The 26,123-nt window shown below is 47.3% G+C and overlaps 1 protein-coding gene across 1 annotated transcript in view; it reads right to left on the reverse strand.

Moving 5' to 3' along the window:
* The window catches only part of LOC111159418 (parvin alpha), a 170,578-nt gene that overhangs the window by 143,936 nt on the left and 519 nt on the right, over window positions 1-26,123 (reverse strand). The window lies entirely within an intron of this gene.

A 26,123-nucleotide genomic window follows, 5' to 3' on the forward strand; every position in this document is an offset into this window, starting at 1 on the left:
TCCGAGAGCATTGCTGGGTGAACCTCTTTGCAAGCTGCAAGGTGTAATTAGAGGCCACAACAGGCCACCAGGCCCAAAACCAGCCGGCTGACAGCCACCTAAAATCAGCAGGTCCAGGTCAGCTGAAATTTTGCAAACACACTAACCCTAGACATTGGAGCCATTTTGTAGGAATAAATAATGTGTTTGAGTAACTAAATTTTAACTCCTTTACTGTATTTTCCAAGATCTTGCTTAGTTCAGAAACTTACATGAAATAAACACATGTAATCCCCCAGTTTACATATAAAGAAACAGGCTTACTAGCTTTATTTATATAAATCACAGCTTCTCCCCATCCCAACTGCATAAATGCTGACACTGTACTTCAAGTATTTGGCGGATACTCTCTGGCTCCTACCACATCAGAACCCCTCCCACACAGCTGGAATGCTCAGAGCACTGGCTGGGCACTGGGGGGGAGGGGGCTCCTATCCCAGCACGTGCAAGCCTCCAGGAATCAGCGGCCACGAAGGTCATGTGGTATCCCACCAATTCAGGGCACCTGCTCCACATCCTGGTGTGGAGCCTCTACAGGTTCATGACAAAGCTGCAAAAGCCAGAGGTTTCCTTCTGCCCCTCCTCCCTCTATTGGGATTAACAGAAATAGCAGAGGAGGGGGGTGATTTAATGGGCAGAGCTAACTACCAGTTATGGAGAAGGATCAAGAAGTACCTTCTCAGCCACGCCAAGTACATCGCAGAAAGGTTACCATAAGCATCAGAAAAATGTGTTCGGGTTTCTGGGACTGATAGGGGTCCGGAATGGAGACTCAGCTACTGACTCACAAGATCAGAAAGGTATTAAGCTTTCAGACAGAAGGTCAGACTCAGGAGGAAAATGAGTTCCTTCTATGCATACATGTGCATCACCAGCAGCAAAGCAGACCAGAACAGCTTCACACTCACATGCCTGAAAGCTCAGTGCCAGGCACCAACAGGTACTCATTATCTGACGTCGCAAGAAAGGTACTAGGTAGACTCTCCTCAGCCTCTAGCTGAGGCCCAATGAGGTCAGGTTATTTACAATTTTCCAAAAGTGAGGGACGCCTGGGTGGCTCAGTTGGTTAAGTGTCTGCCTTTGGCTCAGGCAATGATCCCAGGGTCCTGGGATCGAGTCCCGCATTGGGCTCCCTGGTCAGTGGGGTACCTGCTTCTTCCTCTGCCTGCCTCTCACTCTGCCTGCTGCTCCCCCTGCTTGCGCTCTCTCTCTCTTTCTGAGAAATAAATAAAATCTTTAAAAGAATTTTTTTTTTCCAAAAGTGACACAGGTAGTAAGTGACCAAGGTCGAAATGGAAATTAATGGCACGGAACCCATCAAAATTAGTCAACATGGACTGAGCTCTTCCCACCTGAGCTATCCATCTGCCAGTCCACATCCCCTCTCTGCCATGGTCGGGTTCAGTCAGGGGATGCGGTAGAATGTCCCCTCCCCAGCCCCTCCCTGTTGGGCAATGAGCTGGCAGGGACTGTGGCCCCAGCAGCTGGTCAGCACCCTGTTCCCTTGTCCCAGAAGGCTTAAGGGTAGTCCGTGTGCCCTGCTGTTGTTGGCCCTGGGGTGCTTCACCCTCACTGGTTCCCTTCATTCCCCCCCAGAACTGCTCCTAAGAGTGTGCCAAACCCCCCCCCCACCCCCGCCCTGCAAGGACCTCAGTACTCTGGGTACTTTACACACATTTTTATTCCCGACATCAATCCTAGCAGATGAAATTATTCCTATTTTATAGCTAGGGAATTTAAGGATTATGATGGGTTCACTAAGTGCCCCAAGCCACACAGTTCACTCCGTGGCAAGGCTGGATTAGGCACAGGTGGTCATACCCCCATGCCGGTATTCTCCTTAATGACTATGCAGTACTGTCCTCTCACCAGAGATGCGTAAAATGTCTCCACTTACACGGCTGCCTTGACTATGGTCTATTTTAGTAAGAGGAAGAAACACTTCCAGTGCCATTAAAGACTGACCCTGGGATCACAGTTTCCCAACCCTGTCCCTCCCCAATGGTTATTGATCTACCACTGGACATAAAGGAGGACTGGTAGGCAAAGAGCTACAGTTCTAAAACCAGCCCTTATAAGGTGTGAGCGATAGCTCCCATTTCACAAATGACCGATGGCTCAGGACAATGATCCCCAGCTTCAGGGGTCCCCAAGATTCATGACGAGTGGGACCATCCACGCCACAGAAGCCGGCCTGGCTCCCGCATGTCCCGTGGTCTGTTGTGTGCTGCGAAAAACCATTCTGCAAGGGGTTGCTATGAGCTTCTTGAGAAACAGGATCCCAGAGGCAAAAGAAATTTGGAAAAACTGATTGCTGTCTCTTACTTTGCTGCTGTTTTGGAAAATCAGAGTGTATTAGGCCTTAATAGGAGGAAATGAAGTTCTTTTAACCTAGCTTTTCTGAACATAGTAAACATAGTTTTCTGAACAAAATTTGAACATAGAGTGCTTTTTTGTGGACACATATTAATAGCTTTCCTAAGTATAAAATTAGATAAATCTTCTAAGTTCCATTTATATCCACATGTTTTAGCTAGCTTAATTATTTGCCTATAAGGTCACTACAGGTTCTAATTATGGTCTTTTGCATTACTTAAAAATTCTACTGAGCCAGGGAGGGGGCCCAAGGCTTGTCAAGTGGAGAATTGGCTGCAGGGGACCCCTTGGTCCCACCATTACTGCCACACTCCGCCCTCGGAATATACTTTGAAAGAGCACACTTTGGGGCATATGGAGACACCCCTGCCTTATTGATAAGTATCTCCTAACATTATTATAAAGCAAACAAGTCCCTTTGGGAGAAATACAGGTGAGCATTTAGTGCCAGACTCCAGCCCAAACCTCCCTCGTCACACCTCAGGCCTAGCTCGCCCCCCACTGCTAACATACACAGTAATATGGTTAAATATTAAAGGTCGGGCACCTAGAATTTCCAAATCATCCAGATTTCTTCCTACTTTTCCCATAATTATAACAAAACTACCTCAGAAATTCCAATGGATCAGTAGTTTCAAAAACTGATTCATTCAAGCTAGCATGCAATACTTCCTAAATAGATTTTAAAAAAAAAGAACGAGAGAAAGAAAATAGAGAAAACATAGCTGTGGACATATTGGCGATACTCAAGAAAAGTCTCTGTCTTAGTTCACGGGCACTGTGACAACAACACACCCTCACCTGGGTAGCTTCGAAACAACAGAAATACAGCTCCAGGTTTTGGAGGCTGGGAAGGGCAAGATGGAGGCACCATCGTGGGTGGGTCTGGTAAGAACCTGCTTCCTGGTTCATAGCCCGCACCCCCTCGCTGAGTCCTCTCCTGGTGGAAGGGCCAAGGGCACGCTCTGGATCCTCTTTTATAAAGGTGCTAATCTCCCCCAAATGATCTTCCGAAGGCCCCAGAGACTAACACCATCACCAGGGGGTTAGGATTTCAACATACAAATTTGGGGCATGGCTGGTACTCAAATATTCAGACCATATACTTGCTACATTATTGGTATATAGTATTAGGTAGGAATTCAGATGGGTTTTTTTTTTTTTTTTTAGATTTATTTATATATTTGTCAGAGAGAGAGAGAGAGCACAAGCAGGCAGAGAGGCAGGCAGAGGCAGAGGGAGAAGCAGACTCCCCGCTGAGCAAGGAGCCCGATGTGGGACTCGATCCCAGGACCCTAGGATCATGACCTGAGCCGAAGGCAGTGGCTTAACCCACTGATCCACCCAGGCATCCCAGATGGATTTTTCTAAAGATGAGGACCACCACCTAGATCATATAAAAGCATCCCCCAATTCTGGCAGCAGAAGAAAGGAGAAGGACCTCAATAATGGAGATACCATACATTAATAGGTACAGACTTTATTTATGGGTTTTGGCTTCCAGTCTAAAGTAGTATGAAATCTGTGCCAAGTCATAACATTTTGTTCTAGTGCTCAACTGAGTATAAAGTCAAAGAGTACATATAAATGGCTACAAGCATGGAAAATGTTCAACCTCATCAGTAATCAAAGAAACTCAAAACAATTAAGATTGTTCCCTTAATTCAACAATAAGAATGAATGCAGAAAAGGACATAGTTAGCAGGCACTCTTGCAGACTACTATGGGAAGCATATATCAGCACATCCCTTTTAGAAAGTCATTTGGGGGCCACTGGGTGGTTCAGTCAGTTGGGTGTCTGACTCTTGACTTCCACTCAGGTCACGAACTCAGGGTCATGGGGTCAAGCCCTGCATTGGGCTCTTCACTCAGCGGGGACTCTGCTGGAGATTCTCTCCCTCTCCCCCTTCCCCTGCGTTCTCTCTTTCCCTTATAAATAACATCTTTTTTTTAAAAAAAAGTAATTTGATAATATCTAACAAGAAATTTAAAAGGTTTTATATTGTTTGGCCCAGTCATTCCATTCTAGGGAATCTACCCTACGGAAATGATGTTAAACATGGAGAAGTAATTATACTAAAGCTATTTACCATCATATTTTTATCATGGCAATTAACTGAAAACATACCAAACTCCATGAAAGAGGGACTGGGGTAGTAATCTATGGTACATCTTCCAGATGGATTATTATTATTCTCATTAAAGATTATACTTGAGGGGCACCTGAGTGGCTCGGTCCTTGGGCATCTGCCTTTGGCTCAAGGCATGATCCCAGGGTCCTGGGATTGAGTCCCGCATCAGGCATCCTGCTCGGCAGGAAGCCTGCCTCTCCCTCTCTCACTCCCCCTGCTTGTGTTCCCTCTCTCGCTGTGTCAAATAAGTAAATAAAATCTTAAAAAAAAAAAAAAAAAAAAAAAAAAGATTATACTCGAATTGGGACACCTGGGTGGCTCAGTCAGTTAAGCGTCTGCTTTGGGCTCAGGTCATGATCCCAGTATCCTGGGATCAAGTCCCACATCAGGTTCCTTGCTCTGAGGGGAGTCTGCTTCTCCCTCTGCCTGCCACCCCCCACTCCCCACCTGTGCTCTCTCTCTCACTGAGACAATAAGTATATAAAACCTTAAAAAAAAAAAAAAAGATTATTCTCAAGAATAGTTTACAGTAACATTGTCATGGGAAGTGTAGTGAGCAAAAGAAATGTCTATACAGACTAAAAATAAACAAACAAAAAAACCAGAAAAATACTGGAAAATAAATATGCTAAAATCTAAACAGTGTCTAAGTCAGTGCTGCTTAGAGACCAGCATGAGTCTGTGAACCATGTGTCACTTCACATGACAAGAAAATAACTGAGAAACTTCTAGTGATCTGCTATTGCTGTGATATCCAAGCACGAGTTCCCAGGAGCTGTGTAGGTCAACAGGGCACAGACCAGCTTGAGGGCTGTCACCCTGAGAGGTACAGGTTACGTGAGCTACGCACCAGTCACACACAGGAGGACCAAAATCCGTAAAGTACAAAAAAAACAAAAAAAGAACCAGCCTTTATCTGGACCACCAGTCAAGTGATAGTATCATAGACAAAGACTGACCTTCGTCTATTTGCTTTCCGGTGTTACTATTTCCAGCATTACTATGTTGCTATTACAAGAAAAACGAACTTTTTTTTAATGCAAGCACAAAGCAGAAAAAAATATCACTTAACTGCTGTATCTTCGGAAAATGGTCTTACAGAAACATACAAATGTATACTGAGAAGCCAAATGATACAGTGGTTAAGAAAGCAGTTGTTGGAGCGGACAACCTGGGTCCGAGTCCTGGCTCCGTTACTAACTAGGGGTCAGCTGTCCAACGTCTCTGTGCCTTGGTACCTTCGTGCATAAGATGGGGATGATAACAGAAGCTATCACTTAGCTACTCATGGGGTTTGGTAGGATTAAATGAGTCAACATACGTAAAACCCTACAACACAGTAAGCTCTACCTAAAGTTCACGATTATTATTACAGACCATGGCCAGGGGTGAGAGCCACAGCCAGACCACGTTTCCTAATTTCTTATTTGCAAAATTGTCAAGAGGAGGGTAGCAGGGGTACCGATCACAAGTATCATTAAGGTTTTTGGGGGCGCTGGCTTCCATGCTAAGCAATGGAATTAAGGAATTACCTCCTTAATTATGAACAACCCTAAAGATTGGTACTGAATTCTTCTTTGCCATTTCGTCAGGGAGAAACTGAGGTTCAGAGAAACCAAGTGACTCGCCCAGGGTCACCACACCATTAGGTCTGGAGGGAGACAGACCAGGGCGCTGGGCTAGGCATAGGAGGACAGGGGTCCCTAGAGGCTAGACCATGAGCCCCTTGAGAGCAGACCTGCCCTGTGTCTGCTTCCCAGGGGCAGCCAGGGTCACCAGCCCGTTCAAAAGATCGGGTGCAGAGGAAAAAAACAAAAAACAAAAAACAGGACTTGCTTCCAGCCAGGGCCCTGGCTGTATCCCCCTCACCCAGTCAGCAAACAAGAGCTGGACTTCCTCCACGGTCTGGTCAGGGTGTTGCTCTCAAGGGAGTGATTCAAGCCCTGAGGAAGGCAGCTCTTAGAATGTACCAGGAGGATGTAGGGGCTCATGAGTCATTCCTCTCCCCTCCTTGCCCATGGCCCTGGATGCAATTTATTATCATCGTCACTGGGTTTTCTGCTCCTGGTTGGCTGGGGGTTGGTGAAGCAGTCATCCCTAAAAGGAAATCAGTCTGTTGAAGGCAGAAGGAAGGGCATCGGCGGCGGCACCCAGCTGTTTCTGGGCCTGGAGGAATTCAAGGAGGCCGAAAGGCCTGGGCCAGGCTGGTGGACGCTTAGCAAGACCCTGGCCTCAGATATTCACTTGAAGATGGGACTTTCTCTGCCAGTGTGAAGTCTTGACCTCTGCAGCAAAGAGAGACCTTTCCAGAAAAGCGTGAGGCCAATGTATTCTGAAAGTTAGAGGACAGAAGTCCTTCCCTCAGAGAATGGGGAGCAGGGGGCCCACATGTGGAGAGACAGTTAAGCACACATAGGATTTTGCCTTAAAATCTAGAACATTCTGTCTGTGCGAAGCACTGAGGACAGAGGCCTGAGAATTTGATGCCTAAAATTGTGTGGCCAAGGAAAAGCACTCCCAGTAAAATGAAAGATCAGGTTGACTTTTCACTTCCACCCTCTCTTTCAAAACTCAATTCTCCACAAGAAAGAGGAGTTTTACAAACTGAGGGTTGCTGGGGGGAGGGGGGTTGGGAGAGGGGGGTGGGGTTATGGACATTGGGGAGGGTATGTGCTATGGTGAGTGCTATGAAGTGTGTAAACCTGGCAATTCACACACATGTACCCCTGGGGATAAAAATACATTATATGTTTATAAAAAAAAATTTTTTTTTAAAGAAAAAAATGAAAGAGGAGTTTTAAAGCTTGTGTAGCATTTTTCTTCCCCAGCATTTCCTTTTTCGAAAGCAATTTGGTAATATCCAACAAAATCTAGGCCTAACATAAGAAATTTTAAAAAAAAAATTTTTTTTTAAATCTAGACCTAACAAATTTTTGACTCAGCAATTCCATCTCTAAGAACTTACTATACAGACAAACAGATACAGAATGCTTTTGTCTGCAAGCATGCTTAATGTGGCACTGTTTAGAGCAGCGAAACACCACAAAAACCTTAAATGTGCATTGATAGAGAAATGGCTAAATTTAACTATGGCACACCCAGGCAAGGCATAAAATTGTTTTAAAAATGAGGTGAATCCATATGTGAAAGACCTGTGTATACCTTGGAGATAATGCAGGTTTGGTTCCAGACCACCGCAATAAAGCAATTATCACCACAGAGTCAGTAAAATGAATTTTTTGTTTTCCCAGTGCATGTAAAAATGTTTACACTATATTATAATCTATGATTATATGTGCAATAGCATTACGTCTTTAAAAATGTACATATCTAAACTAAAAATATTTTATTGCCAGAAAATGCTAACCATCACCTGAGCTTCTTGCGCATCATAATCACTGATCACCGATTGCCGCAGCAAATGATAAAGTTTGAAATAGTGCAAGGATAACCAAAATGTGACACAGAGACATGAAGTGAGTAAATGTCGTTGCAAAAATGGCACCCACAGACTTGCCTGACGCAGGGTTGCCACAAACCTTCAATTTGGGGAAAAAAAAAAAAAAGGCAACATTCGCAACGTGTGATAGAGCAAAGTGTAATAAAACGAGGTATGCCTATAACCCAAGAGGGATGAATAGGTAAGAGGAAAAGTATAAACTGCCAAACACCCTTTACCATGGCATTCCAGTTGTACAGAAAGAAGGCAAGTGTGTATGCTTGCACAACAGCACATTCCTGACGCACAATTATTTCATTATTATATACTATTATTATTATTATTACTGTTATTATAGGCTACACCAGTCTATCTAAATCCTGACTATAGGAATGCAGAAAGGAGCCCTTCCTTTTCAGTTTATATTTCAGGCCTCTTTGAATTTTTTACTATAAACATGTTTAGCTAGTTTAATGAAAACAGGAGCAAAAATATTAACTGGCTAAACCCGAGAGGTGAGTTCCATGAGCACAAAGATAGAGGTCTTCCTCTAGAGCCTTGACGGTGTCTGCCAGGGGATCGGATTTCTAGAATACCCACAGAGAGCCAGGCCCTACTTTAAACACTTTGCAAGCACATACTCCTTTCATCTCCATGACAACCCTATGGCAGAGGTGGGGGAGGGTGGCGTGGGAATGGTAGGAGTACCATCCCATTTTACATATGAGGAAGGCCCAGCTCAGAGAAGATGATGAACTTGTCCCACATCACACAGCCAGCATGTGGTGGGACCAGTCTGGTGCACTCCAGAGCCCAGAAACTTCCTTACCAGGCTGCCCCTCAATAAACATTGGTTGAACAAATGGACAAACCAGAAAAACTGCCAACATCTTTTAAGACTAGAGAAACTAAAGTATTAAAGTTACTCTTGTTATGGTTAATCCATTGTTACTAATTATTATTACTGATGCATGAAGAATCAACACTATGCAGAAAAGCCAGCTGTGTTACCATGAGCAAAGCACTATACTTGAGCTTGAAGAAAGCAACTCAAATCCTTCCTCTACCACTTAGTGGTGGAGACCTTGGACAAGTTACTTCACTTGAGCCTCCGTCTGCTCATCTGTAAAGTGGGGATGACGGACCCTCCCAGGGTTCCTGTAGGGATTAAATGTTTCATCACATCCCAATGCCCTTGTGTGCTGACACATGTTCCATATGTGTCCAAGTAGGAAAAGATGCTGAGCATGGAAAAAAGTAGACTCAGAGCATCACCAGCCCGGCCTCCCTCCTTCTCAACCTGCTGAGTCTGAAAAGGGAATGGACAAATTCTGTTCATATATACGCCAATGATCTGAGGAGGAAATCAGGGTTTTTAATCGTTCCGATCCTGCCTCTAGAATATTGATTTAGGACATTTAATACCATCTCCAAATGCCAAGCTTAATTTGCATCAGGTCCGAAGCTGGGATGTGGAGCCCTGGCTGTTGATTTTAGGCAGGGACTTGGGAAGGCCCACAGCTCACCTTCCTCCTGGCCCGAGGCCAGCCGAGAGCTGGCTTCACCTGGGACTCAGAGAACTGGACGACTGAGAAGGCCGAGTCTTTGATGGATTTTCAGTGTTTAATTAAAGTGCAGCTGGGGCCCGGGGCCGTGCAGGGCCTTTCAGCGAGATAGCTGTTGCAGGCTGCACAGCTAGCCTGTGCGGAGGCTGCCGGGCCAGGGCAGAGCCCACCCTCTGCCTGGATCCCCCTCACCCAGGAAGCCCATGCATCTCCCTTTTGGAAGCCCCAGGCTCGTCTTCAGGAGCCCAGTTCCCCAGGCCCTCAACACTGCCTTTGGGAGAATCTCAGAATTCAAACACAGGCCAATGGCACCCAAACAGAGCCCCCCCCCCCCCCCCCGCCGCAACCAGAAGGCCTGGTTTAGAAACCTTGTGGGTTGCTCAGCTGTTCTTTTTTTTCCTTTAAAGATTTTTATTTTTTTGAGAGAAAGAGAGAGCATGAGAGGGGAGAGGTCAGAGGGAGACGCAAACTCCCCACTGAGCAGGGAGCCTGGTGCAGGGCTCAATCCTGGGACTCCAGGATCGTGACCTAAGCCGAAGGCAGACTCCTAACCAACTGAGCCATCCAGGTGCCCCTGCTGCTCAGCTGTTAACAGATGTGCTCTGTGCTCTCAGCCCATCCCCATAACTTCATTTACAAACAAGGGGGCTACAGAAAGCCCACTCATTAAAGTCTTCTTATTATAATTATTACAGAAAATTTCAAATATACACCAAAGTGAGAGGCCAGTACAGCCAACCTCCATGGATTCATCATCGTTCTGCAGCAATGAGCAACGTGGGGTCCCTTATTGTCCAATTACACCTCAACCCCTGCACTGCATTACCCAAAACAACCTCCAGACATTTTATCAAGCCACATTTCTGTAGGCACCTGGAAAAGGTCAGGACTCCCTTCTTTTTTAACATGACTATGATGCCGTTCTCACACCCCACAAGTTAATAATGATTCCTTTATGCCATCAAATCTCTAGTGAGTGGTTGCTTTTTCCCAGTTGTCCCACAAATCCCTTGTAGAAGCTGATCTTTCTAGAGCAGGATCCAAACAAGGTTCGAGCTGGGGTTTGGTGGCGTGGGCTTTCTCACCTTCCCTTCAAACCCCGTCGTGGCCGGTGGTTTCGTGCGAAGGCGCGAGAAGACCAGACATGCCACTTATTTACACCAGGAAGCGCACCCAAGTCGTGGGCATTAGCCTCCTCACCTGGAGAACGGAGAATAGGAATAATCATAATCCCCTATATCTCATGGGGGCATATGTGAGGATTCAATGAAATAGAACATGTAAAATGTAGAGCACAGAGACTGGCACTGAAAGACAATGACTTTGATAGAATTTGATAGAATTCCCAAGCACAGCATCAGAGTGGAAGGACACAGAGTAAAAAGTGGTTTAACTCTCCATACTCTTCTCAGACTTTGAGCTGTTGTTCACCGTAAGGTGGTAGAACATTCTAGTGAAGAGCAAGTCTCCGGAGCCAGACTGCCCAGGTTCAAATCCTACATCTTCCACTTGCCAGCGATGGTAAAATGACGCATGTATTTGCCAGAATTCATTTCCTTTCCCACTGGGCAGACAACTATGTTTCTTTGCCTCTCTTGCACTCATGTGCAGCCACAAAACTGAGCTCTGGCCAGTGCTTAAGTGGGCGGAAGTGATATGCATCAAGCCTATGCTTGCCAGGTCAGAACCTCCCACTATAGTATTGCTCTCCTTCTCACCAGGCCCCCTTGATTGGTGAGGACTCAAAGAACCTGGAAGAAAGAAGAGCAGTAAGATGCAAGGCGCCTAGATCCCTGAATGACCATGTGGAAGGCAATCCAATCAAGGGGGCTGGAGGTGGGCGCTGCCTGGCTCAGTTAGTAGAGCACATGACGTGTGATCTTGGGCTTGGGAGTTCAAGCCCTGTACTCAGTGTAGAGATGACTTAAAAAAAAAATAATGATGCCATGGGATTCTGTTATAAGCAAGAAATAAGCTTTTATTATGTTAAACTTCTGAGAATCTGGGGGCTTATCTCTTATAGCAGCTAATGTTACCTTAACTAGTACATGAGCCTTGACCTTGGGCAAGTTACCGGGCCTCCCTGTCCTTCACTTTCCCCATTTGTAAAGGGACAAATCTGCTAGTAATACCTATTTCATGGGGTTGTTAGGAAGGTCAAACCTTAATGTATCTGAAGCGTGTACTACGTTGTCTGGCCCACACAGCATCATAAGTGCTTGCCCCTGATGCTCTGATGATATTTTCATTGTTTTTAGTATGATTATTTGAAATGTAATAGTATACCATCAGGAATTTCCCACATTTACAATCTGGGCCTAAAGTCTTATTCCAATCAATTTCCTATTTAATAATGACAGCGAGTGGTATAACAGGATTATGATCATTTGCTTAACAGGAAATATTTCAGGAATACAGTCATTCTGTAAGATGAATTGCACCTCATACAGGATGCGGCAAGTCTCTGGCACTCCCGCCAACATGAAAAAAACAAAACATGGGAGGATGAGACTGTCTTGGCGTGTACCTTTCTGGGTGAGCAGCCAGAGCCCTCTTCATGCTTACGACTGAGGAGATGTGCACTGAACTCTACGGACCTGAAAACCTGGGCACCCAAGAAGATCTCCAAATGTCCAAAAAGCACATGAAAAGATGATCAACCTCATGCAAACGAGAACCACGGTGAGCTACACTTCAAACCACTGCAATGGTGACCATCGAAAAGGAAAGACAGTGACAAGTGCTGGTGAGATTGTGGGGATGCCGGCCCCCTCCTGCCCTGATGGTGGGAGTGGTCAATGGCACTGCCCCTTTGGAAAAGAACCTGGCAGTTCTTTAAAATGCTAAACATATTCTCTTGTACTCGAGAGAAATGAAAACATATGCTCACACAAAAACTTGTACATGAAAATTGATAGCTACAGTCTTCATTCCAGCAAAAAGTGCAAACTATCAAAATGTCCATTAACGGATGAATGGATAAACAAAACGTGGTATTATCCCGAACAGACTACTTTTCAGCCATGGAAAGGAACAGAGTATTAATATAGGCTACGTACGACACGGATGAACCTTGAAGATACTACCCTAAGGGGATGCCTGAGGGGCTCAGTCGATCAACCATCTGCCTTAAGGCTCAGGTCAGGATCCCAGGGTCCTGGGATGGAGCCCTGCATCGGACTCCTAGCTCAGCAGGGAGCCTGCTTCTCCCTCTACCTGCCCTTCCCCGACTGTCTGCACGTATGCATGCTCTCTGACAAATAGACAAATAACATCCTAAAAAAAAAAAAAAAAGGGGGAAGAAAATACTACCCTAAGTGAAAAAAGCCAGTTGCAAAAGAACACGTATTGATTATATGATTCCATTTATATGGAACGTCCAAAATAGGCAACTCTGGTGACAGCATATAGATTAGTGGCTCCTGGAGGGAGGGGGCTTAAGGGAATTGGGATGGAAGGCGGGGTGACTGCTAATAGGTAAAAGGTCTCTTTCTGGGGTGACGAAAATGTGCTAGAATTGCATCCATGGTTGCACAACTGTGAATATACTAAAAACCAGAGTTACACTGTTTAAATGGGTGAACTCTACCTCAGTAAAAAGCTGCACCCTCCCCCCAAAAAGGTACCCATTCCTTCATAGAGCTCAAACCACCTCTCCTCCAGACTTGAACTGCCACCAGAAAGCAGAGCACAACCCCCGCCCCCCTCCCCACCAATCTGAAGCCTTTGAGAACGCCATGGCCTGTGTTAAAATGCGGCTTCACCTCTGTGTGCAGCGACGGATGCCACGACATACCCGTGCTAATGAGCCTAGAGCTCAGGAGAGGGGTCACGGCTGCAAACGGGGTGTTGGGGGTTCCCAACACACCCAGGCAGGAGGTGAGATGGTCAGCCACACTCCCACAAACACTGACGGCCCAATGAGGCCAACCCCCCCCCCCAAACACAACTGTCTGACCCCAGAGATACAAGCCGTGTTGGTCCCCCCAGCCCTCCCTCTTGAAGACCGTAAGCTAGACCATGAATCTCAGTCATACTAAATAGGCGAGGGAGCTGGGAGCCCAAAATCACTTAAATTGATGTCATATCATTTGAAAAGCTGACACTCAGGCCTTACAAATTGAACGACAATTGCTATCCATCCAATTCATGGCTCCGGACTCCTGTTTCCCACCTGCTCCAACACCAATTTAAGCAATTCTGAACTTTGATCTCCACAGCAGAATGTCTCAGATTTATTGAAGTGTCAGGTCCCAATTGTGCTAACATCCACCCCTGGCAGGGCCATTACAAGGTGTGAAATCTGGGTGCCCATCACCCCGGCACGGGGAGCACAGCGACAACCACAAGGAACAGATCGATCTGCCGCTCTGTAGTCATCGTGGGAGCCTTGCAATTTACCATAATGACAGGCGTGGAGGAAAAGCAGGCGGAGGGATTGTTCTGTTCCCCAGGCCCTTGGCCGTGTGCTGGAGGGGCTACTGAGTCCACCCCCAGAAGCCTTGCACTGTCAGCCAAGAGGCACCTGCTTCTCCTTGCAAAGGGCTATTTCGGTACTTGCCTGTGTCCTGGGTTGCTTTCAAATGCAACTGTGTTACCCTCCTTTCGTGTTCTGCAGACAGCATCACAACTGTGGGTTCCTGCTGCCCCTGCTTCTCCCAGCTGTCACTGGTAACTACCTGTCACCTACAGGTCAGCCCCACTAGGGCTGGGAGTCAGGGACAGCTCAGGCTTATAGGAAAACCCCTCTCCACTGAAAGGAAAGTAGATCTCCAAACCTAAAGTGTAGGGGAGTGGGGGCAATGAGTGAGGCAGGCCCCAGGGCTCCTGTGTGAGCGCGGGCACCCTCCCCGCCTCCCTCCGCCTGTGGTGCCAGGGATTCCAGAGTCCGCACTGCATCCATAGCCTGCCCCCGCCCCCCACCGACTCAGCTAGGGCCCTGACTTGCCTGCTAAGTTCTGCCAGTGTCTGCCTCCAAGCCCCTGAATCTGAGACCCCACCCTGGACTTGAATAAGCCCTTCAGATTCAGAACTCGGGCGCTGAACAGATGCCAAGAACCTCAGGACCCGGTCACCTCCAACAAACCCGGAATGCCCCGTCCCCTTAACTTGGAGACTGGGACCACAGACCCTCTTCCTGAACCCCTCTCTGTGTCTCTCCACAGGGGCTCCCAGCCCGCCCTACTGCCAAAGCCATGTTGGCTCAGCCAAAATCTGCTTTAGGAAGAATCGCTTCGGGTTGAAAAGTCAAGGTCATACTACAACTGGCAGATGTAGGGTTCTACCGGTGCATATATCCCTGTATCCCTGGAAGAACTAAGCGCAGAGCTTGCCCCGTGGCGCACCCTGGTGTTTTGGGGAGCCCTGCAGCCTGGGTTTGTGTCACTGAGGGAACAGAAACAGGCCTGTGGGGGCGCCTGGGTGGCTCAGTGGATTGGGGCCTCTGCCTTCGGCTCGGTTCATGATCCCAGAGTCCTGGGATCGAGCCCCACATCGGGCTCTCTGCTCAGCAGGGACCCTGCTTCCTCCTCTCTCTCTGCCTGCCTCTGCGCACTTGTGATCTCTCTGTCAAATAAATAAATAAAATGTTTAAAAAAAAAAAAAGAAACAGGCCTGTGGCCTCATTTTTTTGTAGTCCCACATCAACATTATCCCCAGGGGACCCACTGCGTTCACGGCTCCTCAGGGTCCGACTGGGTTTTTCAGAGAATAGAGGAGGGGAGGGCCCTCTGGATTTTAAAAGAGATAAGGGAATGAGCAAAGGGAATGGAGTAGAGTTCAAGGCTGAAAGAAAGGCTCTGACACACCGCGCCCAGGGAAGGAGTCCGCCTCCACAAGCGACTCCCCAGAAACACTCCCTGGGGTGCTGGGTGTGATCATTACGTGCTCCAACTGGCTCAGATCCACTCTTCACCGATGAAATGAGACACCTGACTGCTGACTGCTAATGCGGGTTGAGGAAACTGAGCCCTGGAGGCATCGGCCCAGCCCGCTCTTGTCAAAATCCATCGGAAACTCTGAAAGCTCCTGAATCCTATCCCTTCTTTTGTCAGCCTGGGGCGGGGAGGGGTTTCTTCCTCTGGCTTCAAGACCCAGCTTGCAAGCGTCCTGTGTCCTAAGGAGCCCTCAACCCTGGCAATCTTAATTTGTCCCCTGGAGCCCTTCGCTCACAGTCTTGTCATGACTTCCCATTTGTGGTTACCAGGGATGAGACAAGTCCAGGAATTCAGCAGTTGGGAGGTAGGGAGGGAGAGATGAAGACAAGGAGGGACTTCTTGACCGAGGCTTCCTTGGATCTCACATGAAGGAGTGAGAACTCAGTGCTGGGGGGCGGGGTGGTGGTGCTGGGACTCTCAGGGCAACTTCAAGGATGACCATTCCCAAGGAACTTTGGGCCTTGTTAGAAGAGCAGACACTTGGGATGATACACTGGGCCACATGTGGATGAAGGATGGCCCCAAGAGAAGGTTCGGAAATAAAGATCTGCCTATCCTAGAGCTCACTGTGAACATGTTACTGACTGGGAGGGAAATTTGTACTCCCCTGACCCATTCCCCCTCCCATCCTACCCCATCCTGCAACTCAGGGACCCGGTCCTGCACACGGAAACTTTCAGCCTAACCCTGTTGGTTTTACTTTCAAACAGCCTAAGGGGAAGACCACCCAGACTCAAAAGCAGGAATCTCTCTTTGGGTATCAGTGATAAACTATCAGGGTTAAGTAAGCCAAAGGTCACCCTTTGACCTTACAACTGTACTTCTGGGGCTCCAAAGAAAATTATTCTTCATTTCTAAAAAAGTTTTAGGTAGGATTATTTCTAAAAAAAAAATAAGAGGACCAAAAGAAATGCGCTAGTGAGCAAGAGGACATTCACTCAATGAATATTATGCACCCATAAAAAGTATGTTTAGTAAGATATGCAACACAAAATATATTGATACAATAAACGAAAAATAGAGATACAGAGAGCTATGTAATATACATGGTATACTTACAATTATTAAAAAGAAAAAAGTTATAAGGAAGAAAAAGAATAGACAGAGGTAAATCAAAATTCTAATAGTGATTGTCTTTGGGAGGTGGACCTCACATGGCCGTTTTCTATTTTCCCATAAAACCCCAAAGCATGGGTTAATTTTATAACAGGGGAAAAAAAAAACACTTTTATTTAAAAATTAGATGCTAAGCAATTTGGTTCCTTCTTCCTTCCCCTAAGAGAGTGTGCAGTAGTGAAGAGTACTTTTGTTTCAACTGATTAAGTTCACTGCTTCTTCCGTCCCTGGCCTAACTTCTCCCTAAGGCTAGTTTGAAAGGAACACAAGGTCTCTAGCCACAAAGACAGGTAGGTATTCTAAGGCTCTGGCAGGCTGGCGTGCTCCCAGCAAACAGAATTACCGCTTAGTAACTGCTAGTGGAACCAGATTTTCCGCAAGTCCTATGGCGAGCTGCACCCCCTGCAAACAGCACGCAGAAGCAGCAGCTACAATTCACTGCTTGGGCCTCCAGCTAGTCTCTCCCTTTAGGAGGTCCTTTTTCTGAGTGGGTCAGAGCGGGGAGCACAGCAGGGGTGGAGCTCTCTCACTAAGGAGTCATGAGGGTGGCCCTGCTCTGGCTGGCATTTGGATTTCCCTGGTTTGGCAAAGCTGAGAAGGGCAGGAGGGGATGGGGCCGTGGGTGGGGGGAGGGGCTCGGCGGGTGGGGGGGGGGGGGGGGGGGGGGCGGGGGGGGGGGGGGGGGGGGGGGGCAGGGGAGATCGAGCAGCAGGCTCTGGGGAATTACAGGAAGTTTGAATCTCTCGAAGTTTCAGTCTGCACCTTTTTTTGTCTCCCCCAACCCTTGCCCAGAGGCTGTTTCACCTCAGCCCTCCATCATTTAAGCTTCGTCAGGTAATCGTGCAAGGCCATTTTCACAGAGCTAGCTTTTCTGGATGAAAACAAAGAACACCAGCCTCTACACACTCAGACGGGTCTCCACCCTTGACCAGCAGGCACCGCCCCCGCTGCCCCATCACTGCCCAGAGATTCTAGGGCCCAAAAGTTCTGGTCTTTTTTTTTTTTTTTAAAGATTTTATTTATTTATTTATTTATTTGACAGAGAGAGATCACAAGTAGACAGAGAGGCAGGCAGACAGAGAGAGAGAGAGAGAGAGAGAGAGAGAAAAGCAGGCTCCCTGCTGAGCAGAGAGCCCGATGCGGGACTCGATCCCAGGACCCTGAGATCATGACCTGAGCCGAAGGCAGCGGCCTAACCCACTGAGCCACCCAGGCTCCCCCAAAAGTTCTGGTCTTAAGGGCCTTAGCATGCTTGTCCAAGAGCAGGGCTAAGTGACAATGTCCTTCCACAAAGGATAAAGAGATTCCTGGTGGGAGGAGGCAGTTCTCTCTCTCTCTCTCTCTCTCTCTCTCTCACACACACACACGTGTGTGTGCGCGTGCGCAGCCAGAAGTTGAAGCCCGGATGAAAGCAGGGGACCAAAACTGTCATTCGAACCTGGGCAGAGTTTGAAATAAGCTGGGGACACCCTCAGGAGGAATCAGATGCCCACTGACAATTCAGGAAATTAGTTCGCCATTTAGTAGGGCGACTGTTAAGTGAAGCCAGGAAAGACACGTGCGGAGCAAATGTGAGCACGACGGACAGAACTCCTGCCCTCTCAGAGACCACAGGGAAAAGGAGGGAAGGGAGGAGGTCCAGGGCCCAAGCTGGATGAGGCCTCCCTGTCCTGGGAGCTCCAGTGGTCAGACAAAACCTTCATGGGGGTTTCTTCCTGATTTCGGGATGCAGAACGCACTGAACACTTAACAGTATATTTTTGCCCTTTTTGAAGTATTTTATTCTTAAAAAGTTTTTTTAATTACTGAAATTGTTGTATACTGACATTGTTGTCTCCCAAACGTGTTCTTTTTTCCATGACAGTGACTAGTGATTTTAGATGCTTACACATGTTTACATGAGGATTTCATCTCTTCTGCACTAATGGCTAAAACATAATTATGAACTGTGCTTGTTAACCAAATAGAGATATTCCATGAGACAACGATTCCTAATATGGAGGTGTCCTTGGGCCAGGGCCCGCTTATCCTCGTTCCCATCTCCTCCTCCCGACACAGAGGTGCCTTCATTAGCAGAGGAAAGAAAGAGGTCTTTGTGATGATGTCATTCCCAGACCACCCTACACAGACAATAAAACTGAATTTGAGAGAAGCCTGGTGAAATAAGAGCTTGGAAATCATAGAATACCAGAGCTGCAACGGCCCTGAGAGGTTACGTAGCCTAATCCGCTGATGTGAGAAGTGGGCAGAGAGGAAGAGGCCTAAGGTTACACAACCCATTAGTGGGGGGACTATTTTCACCAAGGTAAATATGGAGAAACTCATCGCATGGAAACTCCAGTATCATCGTGCGTTAAATATTACGCTGGGCAGGGGGCCTACGGGAGGGGGGGCCAGCCCTCCGCATGGCCTGTGACACGCACAACCACAGAGGGCCACAGGGCAACGTGGCCAGTGCCACAAAAGAGCCACAGACAAGGGGGCGTGGGACTATAGAGAAGGAAGCACTCACTTCCCCGGGGAGCTGAGGACAGCATTCGGCAGAAGGGGCTATCTGAACTGGGTTTTAATGACTGAATAAGAGTTTGTTATATAAGGAAAGGATGAAGGTCATGCCAGAAATATGGAAGAGCACATATAGAGGTGAACACATGTGAAAGGATGTGATGTGTTTGGGGAATAAAGAGTGGTTGGGTGCGGCTAAAAATGGAGGCTTCCTGAAAGGGAAACAGAGGCAAGACCAGAAGGGTGACTAAGGAGCAGCTGGGGAGACCATGAACACACTGAGGGGGCGTGATCTTGGTGTTAACAAACAACAACAGTATATATATATATATATATATATATATACACACACACACACACACACACACACACACAAACAGTATATATACAATAGTATATTTCGGATTGAACCGAAAAGGACCAGAGACAGGGAGACCAATGGAGTGGATACTGCAACATTTCAGGTGGAAACTAAAAATGGTAAAATTTAAAGAAAGAAAGAAAGAAAGAAGAAAATAAAGAAAGAAAGAAAGAAGAAAATAAAGAAAGAAATAATCTCGAAGAAGACAAACAGCACTTCTGGGGCTGGACCCAAGGTGGGAAGTGGGGTGGGGTGGGGGACTACTGGCCGGGGCTGTAGCTTCAAGCTTTAAAAGGACTGAAAAAGAACATTTTGTGACACATGAAAATTACATGAAATTCAAATGTCAGAGTCCAGCTGGAGCACAGCCACACATGCTCCTTCACCTCCCGTCTATGGTAACAAGGGCAGAACCCAGGACAGGCTGGGGCGGGGGGGTGGAGCAGTGAGGTCTGCAATATTTGCTATTTGCCCTTTAAGAGGAGGTTGCCAAGAGGAAGGGAGCCCACAGCTTCGGGCACCTGGTGGGATGGTGGAAAGAGAGAAGCAGACTAGGGCAAGTGGCATGGGTAATAGTGTCCTCGAGGGCGTGTGGAGTTGGAGGGTCCCGTGAGAGACCCAGGAGATGGGGGAGAGTGGTGTCTGCCCTACGGGTAAGAGATCTGGACTTCAGACATGGATTTGAGAAGCATCAATGGGCAGAGAGTCGTTGAAGCCCTGGGAGTCAGTGAGATAATCCATGGGAGAGGGAAAAAAAAGAATACCCTAAAACAGAGAACAAAGCTGGGGAAGTCAGAGCCCCAGGAAATGGTGTGAGGAGGTAAACAGGCACAAAAAACTTGAGAAGGACTGAGAAAGACTAGTCAGAGACACAGGGAAAAATTTCAGTGAGAATAAAGTCAAGGGAGATGTTTTGAGGAAAAGGGATGAAGAAATGTCAACTGCCACCAAAAGCCCAAGTGGAACAGGGATGGAAAAAGAGACCGTGGGTCCTGGGAGCCCTCAGCCTGTGAAGCTTGCACTGTGAGAACAGGCGGATGCGCTCCACTTTCCTCCATCCCAGGGCCACTCCTGCTCAGCCTCTCTCCATGGGTCCTCGATGCTCAAAAGCCTCAGGGCACAGACCCTGGGCCTCTTCTACTTCCTAGCCCAGACACCACCACCCCGACCCCAAGCCCGGCTCCCGGAACCAACTGTGAATTCAACAAGGCCGCTGCGAAGTCCAGCAGGCCCCTCTCTTGAACAGGCCCCACCCTCTTTCTCCCCAAACCAGCTCCCCCTGCAACTGCTCCAGCTCAGTGATGGTCAGCTCTCTCTCTCCACTGTTCAAATCTGGATCCCTGGAGTCATCTCCATTCTCCTCCCATCTTCCATCCAACCACTCAGTGAATCCTATCCACCACACATCTTCAAACTACACTCGGGATTCAGCGCCCACCCCTCCACTCCAGGCCCCCACTGCTCTCCCCCACCTCCGAGCTCATGTCCCTGCTTCCAGCTCGGCCCCCGTGGTCACGCAGCACCACACCAGAGTAATCCTACTGAAACACAAGTGCAGTCATGTTATTCCTCTATGCAACCCCTCTGAAACTTTCCCATCTCACTGAGTAAAGCCTCTAGGCATACGATAGCCTCCAGGGCCCTACACAACCCGCCCCTACCCTCCATCTAACCTGAGACCTCACCACCTTCCACAACTGTCCTCACACTCTCCTCCAGTCACAGCAACCTCCTCACTGGCCCTCCACATATCAGATCCACTCCTGCCTCAGGACCTTTGCATTTACCATTCCCTCTGCCTGCAATGCTCTTCTCCGAGACATACACGACTCTCTCCCTCTCCTCCCTCAGATCTTTCGGAAATACCCTTCTCACAGAAGTCTTTTCTAGATATCCCATTTTACAGTGCCAACTGTAAACCCTCCGTGTTCCTTTGTCCTGCTTTATTTTGCTCTAAAGCCTCTGTCACTACTCTAATACAACACACACAATCTACCAATTGATCTTGTTTATTATCTGTCCCACTACTAGAATATAAGCTCCATGAGGGCAGAGAATTTTGTGGGTTTTTTTGTTTTTTGTTTTTCTGGGCCATATCCTAGCACAATGCCTAGTCCTTGGTAGGCACTTAGTAAATGATTACTGAAAGAATGAGACTAGTGGGTCAAGAAGTGACTAGGAGATAAGCCAGGGAAAGCCATTAAGGCAACTCTTTTTTAAAGACCTGCAGTCGAGTAGCTTGAGAAAAAACCAGTGTCAGGAGATCTTCTTCAAATGGGAAAGACTTGAGCGTATTTGCAGAATGTTAGGGGCTAGAGTGGCATGGAAGAGACGGAGGGTATGAGAGCAAAGGAATCCGGCTAAGCCAAGTCTGGGAGGGGGCAGAAATGACTGGCCCCACAAACAAGGGGACAAGGGACCTCTTTGTAAGGGTCTAAGGCAGGCAAGGAGCGTGAGAGGAGGTGTAGATCCAGGGGAGCAAAGGGAAAATGAGCAAGTTCATACTTGGGCCTCAGTTTTCTATTTCAAGGTGTGGGGAAGAGCTTGGGTGGTGAGGGTTTGAGGTGGCACTTTGGAAAATGAGAACGCACACCGATTAAGGGAAAAGAGAATTGCTCAGCAGGGCTCAGGGTTCCCCCCACTCCTGAAACCATTAATATGTTGCAGAGTTTGGGGGATCTTCCCCAGTTACAGTGGAAGGCCAATGAGAACCACGGTGGTAAGTCCCAGTGTTCTTTTAAAATTATTACGTTAAAGCCCTTATGGGATACTTTGGGCACCAGACAAAATGTCAAACTCTAAGGGATAATAAATGGGTAAGTGATAGGAATAATCATTGCTGCTGACCCAGCTGAGGGCACTTCCAATTGGCAAATACAATTCCAGATGGTGTCCCTGGAAAGAACAACTCTTGAGGACAGATCTGGAGAAAGATGAAAGGTGACCCTTTGGGGCAAAAGACTCTGAAAGGCTAGTCTCAGGACCTACACCAGAGGGCTGCATATAGCATAAACGAGGGCTGGAACCACAAAAGAGATCCATTGAACAAAAGCCACTTAACTACAACTCCTGACAATGGGCCCAGATACGCTAAAATGCTGAAATAGGGGGTGCCTGGGTGGCTCAGTTGGTTAAGCATCTGACTCCGGATCTCTCCGTGCTGTAATCTGGCCCCACCTGGGGCTCCACAGTCAGCGCAAGTCTGCTCCAGAGTCTCTCCCTCTGCCCCCTCCCTGCTTGTGCACAAATGCTCACACTCGTCACTCTAATGGATAAATAAAATCATCTAAATAATGCTGAAATACAACATTATAGAAACAGGAGTATCTGATGTATAAGGAAAAATCCCTAATTTCCAAAGGGACCAAAGCAGGGTTACAAGAGCTTCATAGTCATAAGATCCTAGGCTATCTGCAGAATCTGTAGAATCTTCCGGAGTCCATAACAAAAAGACTATTTCAAATTTTTTTTTTAAGATTTTATTTATTTATTTGACAGAGATCACAAGTTGGCAGAGAGGCAGGCAGAGAGAGAGAGAGGAAGGGAAGCAGGCTCCTTGCTAAGCAGAGAGCCCGATGTGGGGCTCGATCCCAGGACCCTGGGATCATGACCTAAGCTGAAGGCAGAGGCTTTAACCCACTGAGCCACCCAGGCACCCCAACTATTTCAAATTTTAAAGACTATGTCAAATTGAGCTAGCGATTTTAATAGCTACCATTTTATTATTCATACCATGCTATGCATATTACATGCTTTATTCCCATTTTATGGATGAAGAAACAGAGGCTTCGAGAGATAAGGAAGTTGTCCTAAGTCATAGCAATAAATAAGGGGTTGGACCAGAAATCAAACCCAAGGATGTCTGGTCCCAAAGACCATGCTTTTAACCTCTATTTTCTCCTTTTTTAAAGATTTTATTTATTTATTTGACAGAGAGAGATCACAAGTAGGCAGAGAGAGGGGGAAGCAGGATCCCCGCTGAGCAGAGAGCCCGATGTGGGGCTTGATCCCAAGACCCTGAGATCATGACCTGAGCCGAAGGCAGAGGCTTTAACCCACTGAGCCACCCAGGCGCCCCTATTTTCTCTTTCTAAAGTTACTATTTTCTTATTGAAAACACAGGAGTGATGACTACTTTTAATGCATTCTAGACTTATAAGTCATTCTATGATGACGTATATCAAAAGTCATTCTATGATGTATGTAGTGGGCATTTTTTAAAAGATACATTTTTATATTACTGACTGAATATTCTTACATGTATTATGTCTTTCCAACCTTGGTATCACAACAGGTGTCAAGTGAATGAATGGCAGTCCCTGGACCCAGGAGAACTCAATGCTCAAGATCACACTAGTGACCTTGAGGAATCACGGTCTAGAACACTAGTACGGGAGAAGTAGGAGAAAGCTGTCTCTGCAAAGCACAGAGCTATGAGTTTTTGCAGGATCCAGAGCAAGATCTAGCCTTACTCTTATTGAAGTGATGGGTAGTGGGCCCTTGACAGGGAAAGCGCTGATCACCGAGACCTAGCACACACACACACCGAGAGCCAGTCATTTCAGACCAACCCAGCTGCCTTCTTTGAGCTCACAGAACTACCACCCACAGCAGCGAGCAGTTGGGGCTGAGTGGTGGTGGGCCCCTGTAGAAGAAGCAAACTCACCATTCATATCACCTGCATTAGTTCATAGGCTGAATGACAAGAGTCAGGACTTAACAGTTAAGGATAGCAAGAGTAAGATCTTGCACCTATTTCAAAAACCCAACAGAGTAAATCTGAGACAGGGAAGGGAACGGTTCAGGAGCCACAAGCATGAAACTGTTTTTAAGTAAGCTGGTAGCCAGCTCAGTGAGAGCTAACAGTGTGAGGTAGGCGACAGAGTAAGGAGAAGCAATACTAGAACCTGGTGTCTGGGCTAGAACAAAGGAGGGGCCAGCCCCGTTCTAACCTGGGTGGGCTGGACTAGACTATGAGGCTACCATGTGGGTTTCTGGGCCGCTTACTTTGGAAGGGTCTGCTGGTTATCTTCGTTTCCCCGCGCTCCCCACTATGATCGCTGCACTGCTCTGTGCCCTGAGGGAGCGGACCCCTACAGGTTGCACTGTCCAGGTTCCTTCGCCCTGGGTCCAGCCAATGGGAAGTACCCGCAAGAGATTCAAGGGCAAGAAGAGAGAAGACACATTATCCCTTGTGCCACTGTCTCCCCGTTCCACCTCCCCATCACTGCCGGCCGCTGTGTCTACAGCCACAGGTCCCGTCAGGCACCCTCCCACTTCCATAGTTGCAGCTCTCTGTGGGTTCCCATTGGCTCCTCTTGTCCCTTCCCGTCTCGAGGTGGTAAAAGCCTCCACCAGTCTGTCGCTAGGCCCTAGGTTCCTTACCATCCTTTCTGGCTTTGCTTACCCCTGCCCTCACCTCTGAAAATGGAGCCTTCATGACAGTATTTTCCAAATCCCAATTGAGCTGACCTTGTCTCTTGCAGGGCTCCCAAATGAAACTGAAGGGATAGGACGCCAGCAAGACATAAAATCATGCCTATGAGGACCAACTATAAGAACAGAGGATGTTTGTACTGGTGAAGGAAGACTCCAGGAAACAGGCTAATCCACTTGGGGAAAAAAAAAAAAAAAGTGAAGGGCTACGATCAGATTCATTCTTCTGGCTCCAGAGATACTCTCTCTCTCTAGGTGGAGACCAACTCTGTATTTTTACAACAAACTTTTCTAAAGAGTTAGCAAAGGTGGGCTGAGCACACCTGGTAGGTCAGGAGCTTCAGAAACTAAGCTGTTTAGTCCTAGCTAGAGAGCCCATACCAGGACTATAGCAGGAAAAAGTTAGAAGGGTAATTAAGGGCTTTCCAAGCCAGGATTTCACGATTTGCTACCAGCTATATACTTCTCAGACAGTGGTTTACCAAAATAACCAAACCAGGAAAAACATTTTGGGGCTGTGTTTCGCTGCTTCTTACTCCTTTGTGTTAGTTGGATTACTCTCAGCACGGAAGTTCTTTTTACACTAGAAAGTAACTCAGAAACACGGAACTCACTTTACATCGCAGCATCGCAGCATCACAGCCTTCAAAAGCATTATTCCCAAACCACCAAGCAGCCTATGACAAATTTTAACCAAGCAACTTCTATCTACACACCACTAGAGCTTCTTCTGAACTGTCACTTCATTTTTCAAACCAAAAACCAAGATCTGAACTCTGCCAATGAGACAAAGTATTTTACATGCAAATGGTCCTGGAAAAAAAACAAGATCACTTCCATTCACCCTGGTGGGGAAAAGAAAATGATTTTTACAAGACCCCTAGACTCCTGAGTTCACAGAAGGGTCACAGCGCGATGCTGAGTGTGTCTAATCCAGGCTTTCCCCTTGAGTAAGAGTTTGCCACTTATTACAGGGCCCGGCCGCTAGGAAAGCCACTCATTCATTCAACAAACATTAATAGCGCCCTGCTGGGCCCCGGGGGGCGGACGCAAGATCCAGAGGCCAACTCTGCTTCTGGGGTTCCGTGGGGCCTGGAAACGAGCTGATCTCAAAGGCCAACGAAGGCAACGAGCGAGAGTGCGGCGCCCAGGAAAGTTTCCGCAGGAACTTGGAGAACGCCAGCCTTCAGGCGCCGAGAGGGCGGGGGCGCGGGTCTC

The sequence above is a fragment of the Enhydra lutris genome, unplaced genomic scaffold, assembly GCF_002288905.1.
Source record: "Enhydra lutris kenyoni isolate GAN:26980312 unplaced genomic scaffold, ASM228890v2 scaffoldscaffold68, whole genome shotgun sequence".
NCBI classification, from domain to species: Eukaryota; Metazoa; Chordata; class Mammalia; order Carnivora; family Mustelidae; genus Enhydra; species Enhydra lutris.